Here is a 16,055-nt window from a genome sequence, read left to right as displayed (position 1 = left end):
ACTCCTATATTTTGTGATAATATTAGTGAAATTAACATATCAAAGAATCAAATACAACATTCACGTACTAAACACATCGAAATAAGGCATCATTTTTTACGTGATCAAGTTGAGAAAGGTAATATATGTCTAAGCTTTTGTAGAATGGAAAATCAAATTGCGGAAATTTTCACAAAACCGTTAGAAAGAGAACAATTCGAAAAACTTCGGTTGGAAATTGGTTTATTAGGTGACACGTGACACAAATTGGATTATTTTCCTCAATGATTGATTAGATATTTGATTAACATATTAATTAGATTAACAAAATACATTATTTATTGCATGCAAAATAGTCCGAGTCATTTGATTAACAACCTATTTGAAAATAAGTTTATGTACATTGAGCCACTCAAACCCTTTATGTCACATCAACCTAATCCATCTTACACCATAAATCACTTTTACTATCCTACACTCAACCAACCACTTTAACTCTTATACTAATCATTAAAGTAACGGACCAAACCATTACTCCATATGCAAAATATTGAAACACTCCCTATTATCCATTATACAAAGCAACTCCCCTTAACTTCCTCTCAAAATCCAAAACCGACAAAATCAAAACCCCCTTTCAATTTTAAAAATGGCTTCAAAACCAACTTATAGCAAAGAAGTTCTAAATCTGATAAATACTTTCAATCCAAAATATATTGCAAAACAAAACATCGCTCCCAAAACCGGTGCAAACATTGAAAAAATCAACCCTGTCACTGCCAAACCCACCATTGCACAAAATTAAACCGCGGCTAAGAAAGGCGGTGGTCGTGGCAGAGGTGGTCTTGGTAGAAGACCACCAATCTCTGTAAGATTGGACTCGGAAGTCGTTATTGATACATATAAAGAAGAAACCACTAACATGCAAGCTGATTAAGTGGGTGAAATTGAGAAAGGAAAGGAGATTGAAAAATCAAGTGAGAAAAAGGGAGAAGAAGAAGTGGGCGATGTTGGTGAGAAGGAAGAAGAAAAAGAGGGGGAATTTGATGAAAAGGAAGAAAAAGATGAGGGAAAATCTGGTGAGAATAAAAAACAAAGAAAAATGAGTGAGAAAACGAAAGAAGGTGAAGAAAAATCGAGTGAACAAGAGGTTGAGAAAAAATCAAATGAAAAAGAAAGTGATGATGGTAATGTTGAATCGATGAAAGAAAAGGAAACTGAAAAGAAAATGAGAGAAGTGTTGATGACCAAGAAAATGATGTAGGAATGGAGGAGGAACCCGAAACTGAAGATCAAAAACGAGTTGGTGAACCTCCAAAAAGTGATGCAACAGTGGGCTTGTATGTTGAAACTGCCATAGACATTGAAGATGATGATGACCAAGATGATGCCGATAAGGGTTTTGATGATGGGCTTAACCCATTATTCACTTAAGAGCCGTCACGAACCAGATCCAAGAGGAAATCGGTTGAATTGTTTGGTGATAATGAAACTCCGGATGCATCTCCTCCTAAGCCCAAAACCTCCATAAAAAGGAGAAAGGGAACGGGTTCAACCGCCCCACGAAAACCACGGTATCCCAAGAAACCAACCACCATTGTGGAGGAAGTGGTTAATGAAGATGAGGTAATTGAGGAGAAGGTGCGTCTAACCACTTGCATGGACCTGATTGTAACACCATAAGGAGAAACATTCAAGAATGATGTTCTTAATCACATAATGAGTTTGTTCCATGATTCTTGTTTTTAAGTCTTAATCGTGATCTCCATGTTCAGTAAGTGAACCCTTGACATTCAAAGACTTTGTAAACGTGTGAGATAGAACATATAAACTCTTGAAGCGGAGTAGCTTTAAGTTTGAGTGTAATGGGGGCAGATTGGCGAGTTATTTTCATTGTAAGGGTTTAGTTGCTTGAGTAAATTTCTAAACAAGCAATAAAATAAGGGTTGGACGTAGGCCTCGGAGTAGACGTTGAACAAAGTTTTAAAACATCGTTTGTTTGTTCATTTACTTTTATGTTCTCTTACTATGCTCCTTCTCGTTTATACTTATTGCTAGTTCTGATTCACAATCATCAATACTGTGACATAGAATTGTTGTACCTTCTTGTGAACTTACATTCTATTTAGTTTCTCAAGCTTTGTACTTCAAGATTCTTAACTTAAGTTATTAATTAACTAAGTTAAGAACAAATTTTTAAAACGTACACCTAATTCACCCCCACCACCTCTTAGGTATTTATTGTTCCTAACTCTTCACAATTAATAAACTGTTTATATAAATAACAAGTTTAGTGATTTACATAACAAGGAAAGAATGAATAAAATATGAACTATAAAACTTGACTGGCATCTATGTCATCTATAAACTATCCCAGTACTCGACTCCAAGCCCAAAGCGCGGCTCGAACCCCGATCACGTCAACAAGCAAAACCTGTACTCAAACTACTCCCCATATTATCGGAAATATAATATGGATCGATATAGGCCACTCCGGAAATAGGTGACAATTTACACACAACCCAAACACATCATTTTCAATAAATAAACCTAAGACACGACACAATATGTATAAGTATGCAACATGACAAAGATGTGAATGAGATATTATTATACAATTAACACACCGGTACCGGGACATGCCCTGGCATACTCACAACCACCGGTGCCAGGGACACGCCCACGGCACCACACCACACAAATAGGTACCGGGACACGCACAGACGTAGCGGATCCGGAAGCCAAACGGATCCCATGCCAGGCGTCGTGCCTCAACCACACGAGTTCCTTCATACTCAAGCCATTATTGTGCACATCCCTCTTGGAGTGGGAAGCTCCAAGAGGCGACTCAAGCATAAGACGGTTTCCAACCGCCTTACATCTCTTCAACAACAACTAACCAATCATAATCCACGACGTCCTCCAATATACGAGACAAACACAATAATGCTAGATACCACATAACATGCCAATTACCAACTCATCATGATGCACGGTCCCAAATACGATATGAATGCCAATTCCTCAATATTATGACTCGTCAAGTCGCCTTAACCAATATCTTGTTATAATACATTTTTAGTAACATATGAATTTACGACAAACATGTTATAATACAATGACCACTCAATAACAACTCACATGACCATCCAAATATATTGAAACTGAGTACGATTAACCTACCTTTTAGCATACTCCATAAGCAATCCCATTAATGATATTCTTCCACAAAACCGTCACCTAAATAAATACAATAAATACACATAATTACTAACTAATCTAATTAAATTACAATATATAATCTAATACAATTAAACCCAAATCCTGACTCAATTTCCCGCCAACCACAAGATTCAAATCCCAACTCATTACTCATTATACACTAATTAAAACCCGTCTTGAGTTTCACTCAAACACTCACAAACATCCACACAAACACATGGTTTGAACCATGTTTGGACAACCCAAAACACCCCCTTAGAACCTCCCAAAACAGCCCCATAACCGCCACATCCACGGCCAACACCACCACCCATCACTACCGTGCACCACCCTCGACAGCCCTCACGTACAACTCCTCCAAAGCAGCCCCTGAAACGCAGTAAACAACCACAATAAAAACCTCCTAATAACAACATACACGCACGAATTTACGCACCTAGAAAACCACCAAACTACCACCGCCATGAGCCACCACTACCCCTTCTTAGCCATAGTGGTCATAGCCACCGCCTAGCATCAATAGCCACCGCCAAAAACTAGCCCAGCGACCTATTACACAGCACTAACAATAATAACCAACAACAATAATCAACTCGCCTACCCTATAAATAACCTGTTTTATACACCCTTACCGCCACCCGATCCACCACCCACGACCACCAGCGTACTCTGCACTCAACCCATAAAAAAAGCCACCCAAAGCCACCCTAGGTGAGCCATAAACAGAGGGTGAAAACACAGCTTAAAGACGGTATAAACAACAACGATAATAACCAAATAATAACTCCGTCAAACCCGAGTTATGGGGGTCAACGTCAATCAATGAGATGGTCAACGACGACCAGAGGTAGGTCAAGGCGGGTCAACAGTATAATTTAATTAACATAAGGGCTAGCATTAGATGGTCTTACCTGAAGATCTCGAGGCGGAGGGAAAAAATCTCCTTTCCGTTCTCTCTTTTCCTCTCTCTATAATGTGTGGTGGAGTTGTGATATGATGAGATAAGGTAATAGTAGATGAGATAAGGTGAGTGGTAGTATGGCAGGTGAAGTATATATACATGTATTATGTATTATTATTATTATTATTATTATTATTATTATTATTATTATTATTATTATTATTATTATTATCATTTTTATTTTATTATTCCGTCTTATAACATAACTCGTAGAATCCAATATAATTTTATAAAATACATTTACTCATTTAAGTTGATGATTTATATATATTTGTAAGACAAATACTAAAATCAAAATGGACCCATAAATGCTTATGAGTGCCGTGTATATGGGAAGAAAGAAGAGAAAAATAGACATAATCATTAGCTTTGTTCATGCTTGTTCTCTTACCCATGTTTTGTTATTTCCAATTACCTTTTATTCTTCCCTAAATATGTAATAATGATCTTACAAGCATGCAAATTAATTAAGGCACTCCACCCCTCTCTCTCTCTCTCTCTCTCTCTCTCTCTCTCTTGTTGGCCTGCCATAAGGCCTTAAAATATGCATTTGATGCACATAATTTTTGGTCAATTGTGTTTTTGCATTATCTCTCAAAAACACACATCTCTCTAAAATATTAGAAATCCTTACTAATAGTAAGTAACATAAAAAATCTAATATTCTCATATTATTACTATAAGTTAGTAATAGTTTTTTAATTTATAAAGAAGGGTTAGTATTAGAAATATCTATTTAATATTACTTATACTAGTTGGAGCAAGTTCTTGGGTGCAACAAAAGGAGATCTTCTACTTTGAAGGTTGGATACTTTGAGGATCATCCTAAGCATTGTATATATTCCATAACACAACAATAATTGTTGTTCTTATTACCTTAACCTCATTGTAAGGAAATTTCTGCTCTTATTTCTATTTATGCCTTTATATTTGTATGCATGTCAGATAGATCTTTTAAACACTAAATTAATGTAATTTGGTAAACTAATTAGAGGAGTCTAATTAGGGGTCTTAGACTTTCACATGCCATCTTACGTCAGGTAGTTTCTGCCTTATCAACTGATATCCTGCATTGACAGAGTACCCCTTAGGCTGCAATGTCAAAATTCTTGCATTATAAGCAAATTTTAATTGTTCCTTCACTTTGCAGACTTTCTAGTTTAGAATAAATCCACCATACCAACTTCCCTATGACAGCATGTAATATTCCGTTTTGGTGGTTGATCTTGTTTGGTGGATTGTCTTAGTATTGGGTTTGCTAGTGGGTAATATGTTAGTGAGACGGAGTTAGCGGCATTTGTGGTTAGTATTCGGTAGTGTTATGGAGTTAGTGTCGAGAGGCTATAATATAGATAATACGATTTCGTGAGCCGCGTTGTGGAAGTAGGCATGGTTGGTGGAGTTAGTGTCGAGAACGGGAGAAGAGATTTGAGTGTATGTGTACATGTTTTGCAGGAGGGAAGACTGTAATACCTCAGGTATTCTGATCTTTAAATACTCTATCGAGTTGGGGGTTCTCTATCGAGTAAGTTGTATTCAGATTCTGGAGTACATTCTGCTCAGGGTGTACTCGATCGAATAGTGGCAACTCGATCGAGTAGGCGGTACTCGATCGAGTACGTTAGTTACTCGATCAAGTGCCTGTGTTCTTACGGGTTTTTTGTTCGGTTTGAAAATAAAGGAAGGAGAGGTATTTATAAGCTTGAGTCGTCAGTTCTTTTTATTTTACTTTACATTCCCAAAGCTTTCTCAAAGAAAAACATTTACGACGTTCGATTCTCTCCTATGTTTGCTATCAAACCAAGGGCTAGAGTTCTTAACTTTTGGGGGATTTTCATACCGTTGCGTCCGTCATCAATTGGGTAAGATTTCTAAGTTGCTTTTATGTCAGTATACTAGATTTGTCTAAACCCTAATTTTGGTATTTTGGGGGTTTATTGTGTAATTGTTGTTGTGGATCGTAATTATATGCATTATTGTTATAGGAGGTGATTTCATACAAAAGGCTCTTTGATCTGCTGCTATTGTTGTTGGTGATTCCATTTCAGGTAGGGTTTTCCCTACTCGGTTACTATATAATTGATTTAAGTTAATGTGATGGATGAACTACATGGTTATCATTGTGTTCATAATTGTATTTCTTGGTATTGGCATGATTATCAGTATTGTGATTTTTGGTTGTAATTGTATGTGGTTCACGAGGTGTGCCCTCGGCTAACTGAAGTCATTTTCAGGAATGGCTTTACGCCCTTAATTCGCCCCTTGTGGTTCCCGTCACAAGGGTGGTGTGAACATTAATGGTCATTGGGTTATTCGCTCTACGATTTTGAGCGGGGCTTAGGTGGTAAGGCTGTGGTCCCCACTGGTGGAGTAGAATATATGTTGTGATGAGTATTCTATTAGGTCTACACACTTTAGTGTATAGTCAAGTGATTGGTGATGAATTGGAGTTGGAGGAATGTGCTTATGTAACTGGATGTTGCTGTATTGCTTATTTTGATTATTCGGTAACTGACCCCGCTTAAATGATTTGCAAACTATGGTGATCCTTTTAGGGAATGACAAGCAGTTGATTAGTAGGTATGCCTTAGATTGCGCGCGGGATCCTGTTGGGGATGGAGTCATCAATTTATGACAGTCTTTTATTTCAGTTTGGATATTTGCTTGAGATAGTTGTATTATATTTCCATTTTTGGTTTAAGGTGTACGCACCTTTAACTTTTGAACTTAAAGTATGTTTTGGAATGGTCACTTTTGATTACTATACCTCGGGCGACCGAGATGGTAGCATATCCATGTGTTAGGGTGGTCTTGGTAAGGCACTTAGTTGTATGGGGGTGTTACAAAGCCACATTCCAAGCATAACTATCCTTATTCCAAGCCCTCTTTAGTTTTACGTGTACAAATATCTTCTCAACTGACAAGGGGAACTCTGACATACTCTGAATTACCATCCCATAAAAAATTTCTACAAATTGCATCAACCCTCCTCAATACAGCTTTTGGGACCATAAAAATATTTGCCCATCAAGAATAGAGCGAAGTCAACACAAAGTTTACAAAGGTTAACCGTCCTGTATTAGATAATTTTTTTGCACCCAATCCTTTAATTATTTCAAGGATCTTATTCATTAGAACTGAACATTGATTCATCTTAAGCCTTCCAGCAGTGATGGGAACTCCTAGGTATTTGAAACATAAGGTTCCTTCCACAAACCCAGAGATTTGCAATATGTAATCTTTAACACTACTTAAGACACCATTGAAGTAAACATCAGACTTCATTGTGTTCATCTAAAGTCCAAATGCTGCTGAGAAGGTTGCACAAGCCCTTCATAATATCATTATTTTTTTTTTGATGACGAGGGGCTTGAATCCCCCCCCCCCCCGAGCCCATGCATTCCCGCACCACCACATGGATCATGTAAGCCACCTCCTTCGGGGGCTGGAGTGTAATATCATTATTGATTTAGTATCCTCTTTGATAAATAACAATAAGTCATCCGCAAACATAAGATGGGTCAACCACATTTCCCCCCAGAGGGTATGGAAAATTTTTATTGTTTTAGTAACAAATTTCAAAACTCTACTCAGGTATTCCAAAGCAATTGTCAAAAGCAAAGGGGGAATAGGATCCCCCTGCCTTAAACCTTTTGCACCTTTGAAATATCCAAATTTGACCCCATTCAAAACAAGAGAGTATGAAGCTGTTCTGACACAGAGCATAGCAAAATGAATAAATTTTGGGGTGAAGTTACGTTCAGGGCATGCATCATTTGTTCAATAAAATCGCAACTCACAAAGTCATATGTTTTCTTTAGGTCCACTTTAATAAGACATCTGAGAGACACAGTGGCCCTATTATACAATCTAATAATATCTTGACACATCAATATATTCTCCACTATATTCCTTCCCTTAATAAACCCTCCTTGATTCTCACGAATCAAACCAGGCAATACAGATGAAAGCCTAGTATAGAAAAGTTTTTAGATTTTCTTTTATAAGATATTGCAGCAAGAAATAAGGCGATATTGGGTCACATTTTGGAATAAAAGTGAAAAGGTTTGGTTAATCTGTTGTAACATTTTACCAGATTGAAAGAAATCTTGAATTGCACCACATACCTCTTCACCAACTACAGACCATGCATCTTTTTAGAAGGAACTAGAGTAATCATCAGGGCCACGGGCCTTGTGGTTTGGAATTGAAAAAATGGCTTATTTGATTTCTTTGTTGGACACAGGAGCAAGAAGTATATCCCACTTATCTGCACTAAAGACTGTTCCCAATCTCACCACCTTAGAGCTCACTGCCTTACTGTCTGTTGCAGTACCAAGCAAGTCTTTATAGAAGTTTAAAAAATCCTCCTTAATCTTGTCCCCATCAGTGTGAATTACCCCAGTAGTGTCAGCAATCCGCGGAACTTTATTTTTAACATGCATATTCTTAAGAATGCTATAAAAAAACCTAGTATTGTCATCACCCTTACTAATCCAAACTGCCTTAGTTTTCTAAAAAAGAAATTGGTGATTGTAATGTTGAATCGATGAAAGAAAAGGAAACTAAAACGAAAAAGAGAGAAGTGTTGATGACCAAGAAAATGATGTAGGAAGAGAGAAGGAACCCGAAACTGAAGATCCAAAACGAGTTGGTGATGAACCTCCAAAAAGTGATGCAACAGTGGGCTTGCATGTTGAAACTGTCATAGACATTGAAGATGGTGATGACCATGATGTTGCCGATAAGGTTTTTGATGATGAGCTTGACCATTATTCACTCAAAAGCCGTCACGAACAAGATCTAAAAGGAAAATGGTTGATTTTTTTGGTGATAATGAAACTCCGGATGCATCTCCTCCTAAGCCCAAAACCTCCACAAAAAGGAGAAAGGGAACGGGTTCAACCGCCCTACGAAAACCACGGTATCCCAAGAAACCAACCGCCTTTATGGAGGAAGTGGTTAATGAAGATGAGGTAATCTCTCAACACTTGCATGGATCTAATTGTGACACCATATGGAGAATCATTCAAGAACGATGTTCTTAATCACATAATGAGTTTGTTCCATGATTCTCGCTTTTAAGTCTTAATCGTGATCTCAATGTTCATTAAGTGAACCCTTGAGATTCAAAGACTTTGTAAACCTGTGAGATAGAACATATAAACTCTTGAAGCGGAGTAGCTTTAAGTTTGAGTGCAATGGGGGTAGATTGGCGAGTTATTTTCATTGTAAGGGTTTAGTTGTTTGAGTAAATTTCTAAACAAGCAATAAAATAAGGGTTGGACGTCCTCCAATATACAAGACAAACACAATAATGCAAGATACCACATAACATGGCAATTTCCGACTTATCATGATGCACGGTTCCAAATACGATATGAATGCCATTTCCTCAATATTCTGACTCGTCAAGTCGCCTTAACCAATATCATGTTATAATACATTTCTAGTAACATATGAATTTATGACAAACATGTTACAATGTAATGACCACTCAATAACAACTCACATGACCATCCAATTAACCAACCTTTTAGCATACTCCATAAGCAATCCAATTAACGATATTCTTCCACAAAACCGTAACCTAAATAAATACAATAATTAAAAATAATTACTAACTAATCGAATTAAATTCCAATATATAATCTAATATAATTAAACCCAAATCCCAACTAAATTTCCCGCCAACCACAAGATTTAAGTCCCGACTGATAACCCATTATACACTAATTAAAACCCGTCTTGAGTTTCACTCAAACACTCACAAACACATGGTTTGAACCATGTTTTGACAGCCCAAAACACCCCCTTAGAACCTCCCAAAACAGCCCCGTAACCGCCTCATCCACGGCCAACACCACCACCCATCACTACCGTGCACCACCCTCGACAACCCTCATGCACAACCCCTCCAAAGTAGCCCCTAAAACGCAGTAAAAAAACTACAATAAAAGCCTCCCAACAACAACATACACACACGATTTTACGCACCTTGAAAACCACCAAACTACCACCCCCATGAGCCACCACTCCCCCCCCCCCCTTCTAGCCACAGTGGTCACGACCACTGCCTAGCATCAATAGCCACCACCAAAAACTAGCCCAACCACCTATTACACGGCACTAACAACAATAACCAACAACAACAATCAACTCGCCTACCCTATAAATAACCTGTTTTATACATCCTTACCGCCACCCAATCCACCACCCACGACCACCAACGTACTCTCCACTCAACCCATAAAAAAAGCCACCCAAAGCCACCCTAGGTGAGCTATAAACGGAGGGTGAAAACTCAGCACAAAGACGGTATAAACAACAACGATAATAACCAAATAATAACTCGGTCAAACCCGAGTTATGGTGGTCAACGGCAATCAATGAGGTGGTCAACGAAGGCCTAAGGTGGGTCAAGGTGGGTCAACGGTATAATTTAATTAACATACGGGCTAGCATTAGACGGTCTTACCTTAAGATCTCGAGGCGGAGGGACAAAATCTCCCTTCCTTTCTCTCTTTTCCTCTCTCTATAATATGTGGTGGAGTTGTGATATGATGAGATAAGGTTATAGTGAATGAGATAAGGTGAGTAGTAGTATGGTAGGTGAAGTATATATACATGTATTATTATTATTATTATTATTGTTGTTGTTGTTGTTGTTGTTGTTGTTGTTGTTGTTGTTGTTGTTGTTGTTGTTGTTGTTGTTGTTGTTGTTGTTGTTGTTGTTGTTGTTGTTGTTGTTGTTATCATTTTTATTTTATTATTCCGTCTTATAACATAACTCGTAGAATCCAATATAATTTTATAAAATACATTTACTCATTTACCATTGACTAGCCTTTGACCAAGGTACTAAAATACCGGGTATTACAACAAGTGTATATAAGGAGTTTTATTAGACAAAATAATTGGGAGACACTTAAGCATAAGATCATTAAGTTGATGATTTATATATATTTGTAAGATAAATATTAAAATCAAAATGGACCTATAAAAGCTTATAAGTGTCGTGTATATGGGAAGAAAGGAGAGAAAAATGGACATAATCATTAGCTTTGTGCATGCTTTTTCTCTTACCCATGTTTTGTTCTTTCCAATTACCTTTTGTTCTACCCTAAACATGTAATAATGATCTTACAAGCATGCAAATTAATTAAGGCACTCCACCTCTCCACCCTCCCCCCCCCCTCTCTCTCTCTCTCTCTCTCTCTCTCTCTCTCTCTCTCTCTCTCTTGTTGGCCTACCATAAGGCCTTAAAATATGCATTTGATGCACATAATTTTTGGTCACTTGTGTTTTTGCATTATCTCTCAAAAACACACATCTCTCTAAAATATTAGAAATCCTTACTAATAGTAAGTAACATAAAAATCTAATATTATCATAGTATTACTAAGAGTTAGTAATAGTTTTTTAATTAATAAACAAGGGTTAGTATTAGAAATATCTAGTTAATTATTCTTATAGTAGTTGGAGCAAGTTCTTGGGTGCAACCAAAGGAGACCTTCTACTTTGAAGGTTGGGTACTTGAAAGATTATCCTAAGCATTGTATATATTCCATAAGATAACAATAGTTGTTGTTCTTATTGCCTTAACCTCATTGTAAGGAAATTTCTATTCTTATTTGTATTTATGCTTTTATATTTGTATGCATGTCAGATTGATGTTTTAAACACTAAATTAATGTATTTTGGTAAACTAATTAGAGGATTCTAATTAGGGGTGTTAGACTTTCACATGCCATCTTACTTCAGGTAGTTTCTGCCTTATCAACTGATATCCTGCATTGGCAAAGTACCCCTTAGGCTGCAATGTGCAAATTCTAGCATTTTAAGCAAATTTGAATTGTTCCTTCACTTTGCAAACCGATTTCCAACTCCAACTAGTATCTTGCTTTGGAGTATAATCACCTAAACTTTCACCTTTTAAGTAGATGTGGTTAATCCACTTATCCCACAAACTCTCTAGTTTAGAATAAATCAACCACACCAACTTCCCTATGACAGCCTGTAATATTTCGTTTTGGTGGTTGATCTTGTTTGGTGGATTGTCTTAGTAATGGGTTTGCTAGTAGGTAATATGTTAGTGAGACCGAGTTAGCGGCATTTGTGGTTGGTATTCGGTTGTGTTATGGAGTTAGTGTCGAGAGGCTATAATATAGTTCATACGATATCGTGAGCCGCGTTGTAGAAGTAGGCATGGTTGGTGGAGTTAGTGTCGAGAATGGGGGAAGATATTTGAGTGTATGTGTATATGTTTTGCAGGAGGGAAGACTGTAATACCTCGGGTATTCTGATCTTTAAGTACTCTATCGAGTTGGGGGTACTCTGTCGAGTAAGTTGTATTCCGATTCAGGAGTACATTCTTCTCAGGGTGTACTCGATCGAGTAGTGGCAACTCGATCGAGTACGCGGTACTAGATCGAGTACGTTAATTACTCGATCGAGTGCCTGTGTTCTTACGGGTTTTTCGTCCGGTTTGAAAATAAAGGAAGGAGAGGTATTTATAAGCTTGAGTCGTAAGTTCTTTTTATTTTACTTTTCATTCCCAAAGCTTTCTCAAATAGACGTTCGATTCTCTCATATCTTTGCTATCAAATCAAGGGCTAGAGTTCTTAACTTTTGGGGGATTTTCATACCGTTGCGTCCGTCATCAATTGGGTAAGATTTCTATGTTTTTTTTATGTCAGTATACAAGAATTGTCTAAACCCTAATTTTGGTATTTTGGGAGTTTATTGTTTAATTGTTGTTGTGGATCGTAATTATATGCATTATTGTTATAGGAGGTGATTTCGTAGAAAAGGCTCTTTGATCTGCTGCTATTGTTGTTGGTGATTCCATTTCAGGTAGGGTTTTCCCTACTCGGTTACTGTATAATTGATTTAAGTTAATGTGATGGATGAACTACATGGTTATCATTGTGGTCATAATTGTATTTCTTGGTATTGGCATGATTATCAGTTTTGTGATTTTTGGTTGTAATTGTATGTGGTTCGCGAGGTGCGCCCTCGGCTGACTGGAGTCATTTTTGGTAATGGTTTCACGCCCTTGATTCGCTCCTTGTGGTTCCCGTCACAAGGGGGATATGCACATTAATGGTCATTGGGTTATTCGCTCTACGATTTTGAGCGGGGCTTAGGTGGTAAGGCTGTGGTTCCCACTGGCGAAGTGGAATATCTATTGTGATGGGTATTCTGGCAGGTCTACACACTTTAGTGTGTAGTAAGGTGGTTGGTGATGAACTGGAGTTTGAGGAATGTGCTTATGTAATTTGGTGGTGTTGTATTGCTTATTATGATTATTCAGTAACTGACCTCGCTTAAATGTTCTGGAAACTGTGGTGATCCATTTGGGGGATGATGAGCAGTTGATTAGTAGGTATGCCTTAGATTGCGTGCGGGATCTTGTTGGGGATGGAGTCATCACTTTATGACAGTCTTTTATTTCAGTTTGTATATTTGTTTAAGACAGTTGAATTATATTTCCATTTTTGGTTTAAGGTGTACGCACTTTTAACTTTTGAACTGAAAGTATGTTTTGGAATGATCATTTTTTATTACTATACCTCGGGCGACTGAGATGGTAGCATCTCCATGTGCCAGGGTTGTTTTAGTAAGGCACCTTGTTGTATGGGGTGTTACAAAGCCACATTCCAAGCATAACTATCCCTTATTCCAAGCCCCCTTTAGTTTTACGTGTACAAATCTTTTCCCAACTGATAGGGGAACTCTGACATACTCTGAATTACCATCCCACAGAAATTTTCTACAAATTGCATCAAGCCTCCTCAATACAGTTTTTGGGATCACAAAAATATTTGCCCATCAAGAATATAGCGAAGTCAACACAAAGTTTACAAAGGTTAACCGTCCTGTATTTGATAATTTTTTTGCACCCAATCCTTTAATTCTTTCAAGGATCTTATCCATTAGAACTGAACATTGATTCATCTTGAGCCTTCCAGCAGTGATGGGAACTCCTAGGTATTTGAAAGGTAAGGTTCCTTCCTCAAACCCAGAGATTTGCAATATCTAATCTTTAACACTACTTAAGACACCATTAAAGTAAACATCAGACTTCATTATATTCATTTGAAGTCCAAATGCTGCTGAGAAGGTTGCACAGGCCCTTAATAATATCATTATTGATTTAGTATCCCCTTTTCTAAATAACAATAAGTCATCCGCAAACATGAGATGGGTCAACCACATTTTTCCCCAGAGGGCATGGTAAAATTTTATTGTTTTAGTAACAAATTTCAAAACTCTACTCAGGTATTCCAAAGCAATTGTCAAAGTCAAAGGGGGAATAGGATCCCCCTGCCTTAAACCTTTTGCACCTTTAAAATATCCAAATTTGATCCCATTCAAAACAAGAGAGTATGATGCTGTTCTGACACAGACAATAGCAAAATGAATAAATTTTGGGGTGAAGTTACGTTCAAGGCATGCATCATTTGTTCAATAAAATCGCAACTCACAAAGTCATAGGTTTTCTTTAGGTCCACTTTCAGACATCTCAGAGACACACTAGCCCTATTATACAATCTAATAATATCTTGACACATCAATATATTCTCCACTATATTTCTTCCCTTAATAAACCCTCCTTGATTCTCACTAATCAAACCAGGCAATACAGATGAAAGCCTAGTATAGAAAAGTTTTTAGATTTCCTTATATAAGATATTGCAGCATGAAATAAGGCAATATTGGGTCACATTTTGGAATTAAAGTGACAAAGGTATGGTTAATCTGTTGTAACATTTTACCAGATTGAAAGAAATCTTAAATTGCACCACATACCTCTTCACCAACTATAGGCCATGCATCTTTTTAGAAGGCACTAGAGTAATCATCAGGGCCACGGGCCTTGTGGTTTGGAATTGAAAAAATGGCTTCTTTGATTTCTTTGTTGGACATAGGGGCATGAAGTATATCCCAGTAATCAGCACTACAGACTGTTCCCATTCACACCACCTTAGAGCTCACTGCCTTAGTGTCTGTTGCGTTACCAAGCAAGTCTTTATCGAAGTTTTAAAAATCCTCCTGAATCTTGTCCCCATCAGTGTGAATTACCCCAGTAGTGTCAGCAATCTCGGAACTTTATTTTTAACATGCATATTCTTAAGAATGCTATGAAAATATCTAGTATTATCATCACCCTTACTAATCCAAATTGCCTTAGTTTTCTGTATTAGGAAACTTTCATCAGCATCATTCAATGGTTTATAGGATTTAGCAAATTCCATTTGTTTCAAAAATAAATCATTGTCATGAGGACGCAATTTCAGTTGAGTTTGCACAAAATCCAAATACTGCCATGTCCTAATAGCATTTTCCTCCACATCATCAAATAGAGCCTTATTTAGATCCTTAATAGGTTATTTCAAATGTTTCAATTTCATAACCATTTTTAATATTTTTGTATCTTGCCAATATTTATCTTGTGCATGATGCACACAAGGTAGAAATTCATCAACAGTACTCCATATATTATAATTCTTGAAGCTTTTCCTACTCACTACAGCTAAATTTGTGTCTTGTATTATACACGGTGTATGGTCAAACAATCCATCATTGAAGAAATGAGCATAAGAATGCCCACATTCAGTTAACTATTCATGATTGACCAAAGCTCTATCTAATCTTGAGAAAACCCTAGTTTGGCGATTCTGCTTATTTGTCCAGATATAATAAGGCCAACAGCAAGTATGTCTATGAGGCCAGAAAAGTCTAAACAATGTTGAAAATCATCCATTTCCTCATCACTACATTGGACTCCAAGTCTTTAAGAAGGAGGAATCACATAATGAAAATCCCCCATTAAGTAACCATGGGCTTTTAATAGTGGTAGCATAATCACACAGATCCTTCCATAAAG

The sequence above is a fragment of the Silene latifolia genome, chromosome Y, assembly GCF_048544455.1.
Source record: "Silene latifolia isolate original U9 population chromosome Y, ASM4854445v1, whole genome shotgun sequence".
Lineage (NCBI taxonomy): Eukaryota > Viridiplantae > Streptophyta > Magnoliopsida > Caryophyllales > Caryophyllaceae > Silene > Silene latifolia.
This window is presented reverse-complemented; position numbering follows the sequence as displayed.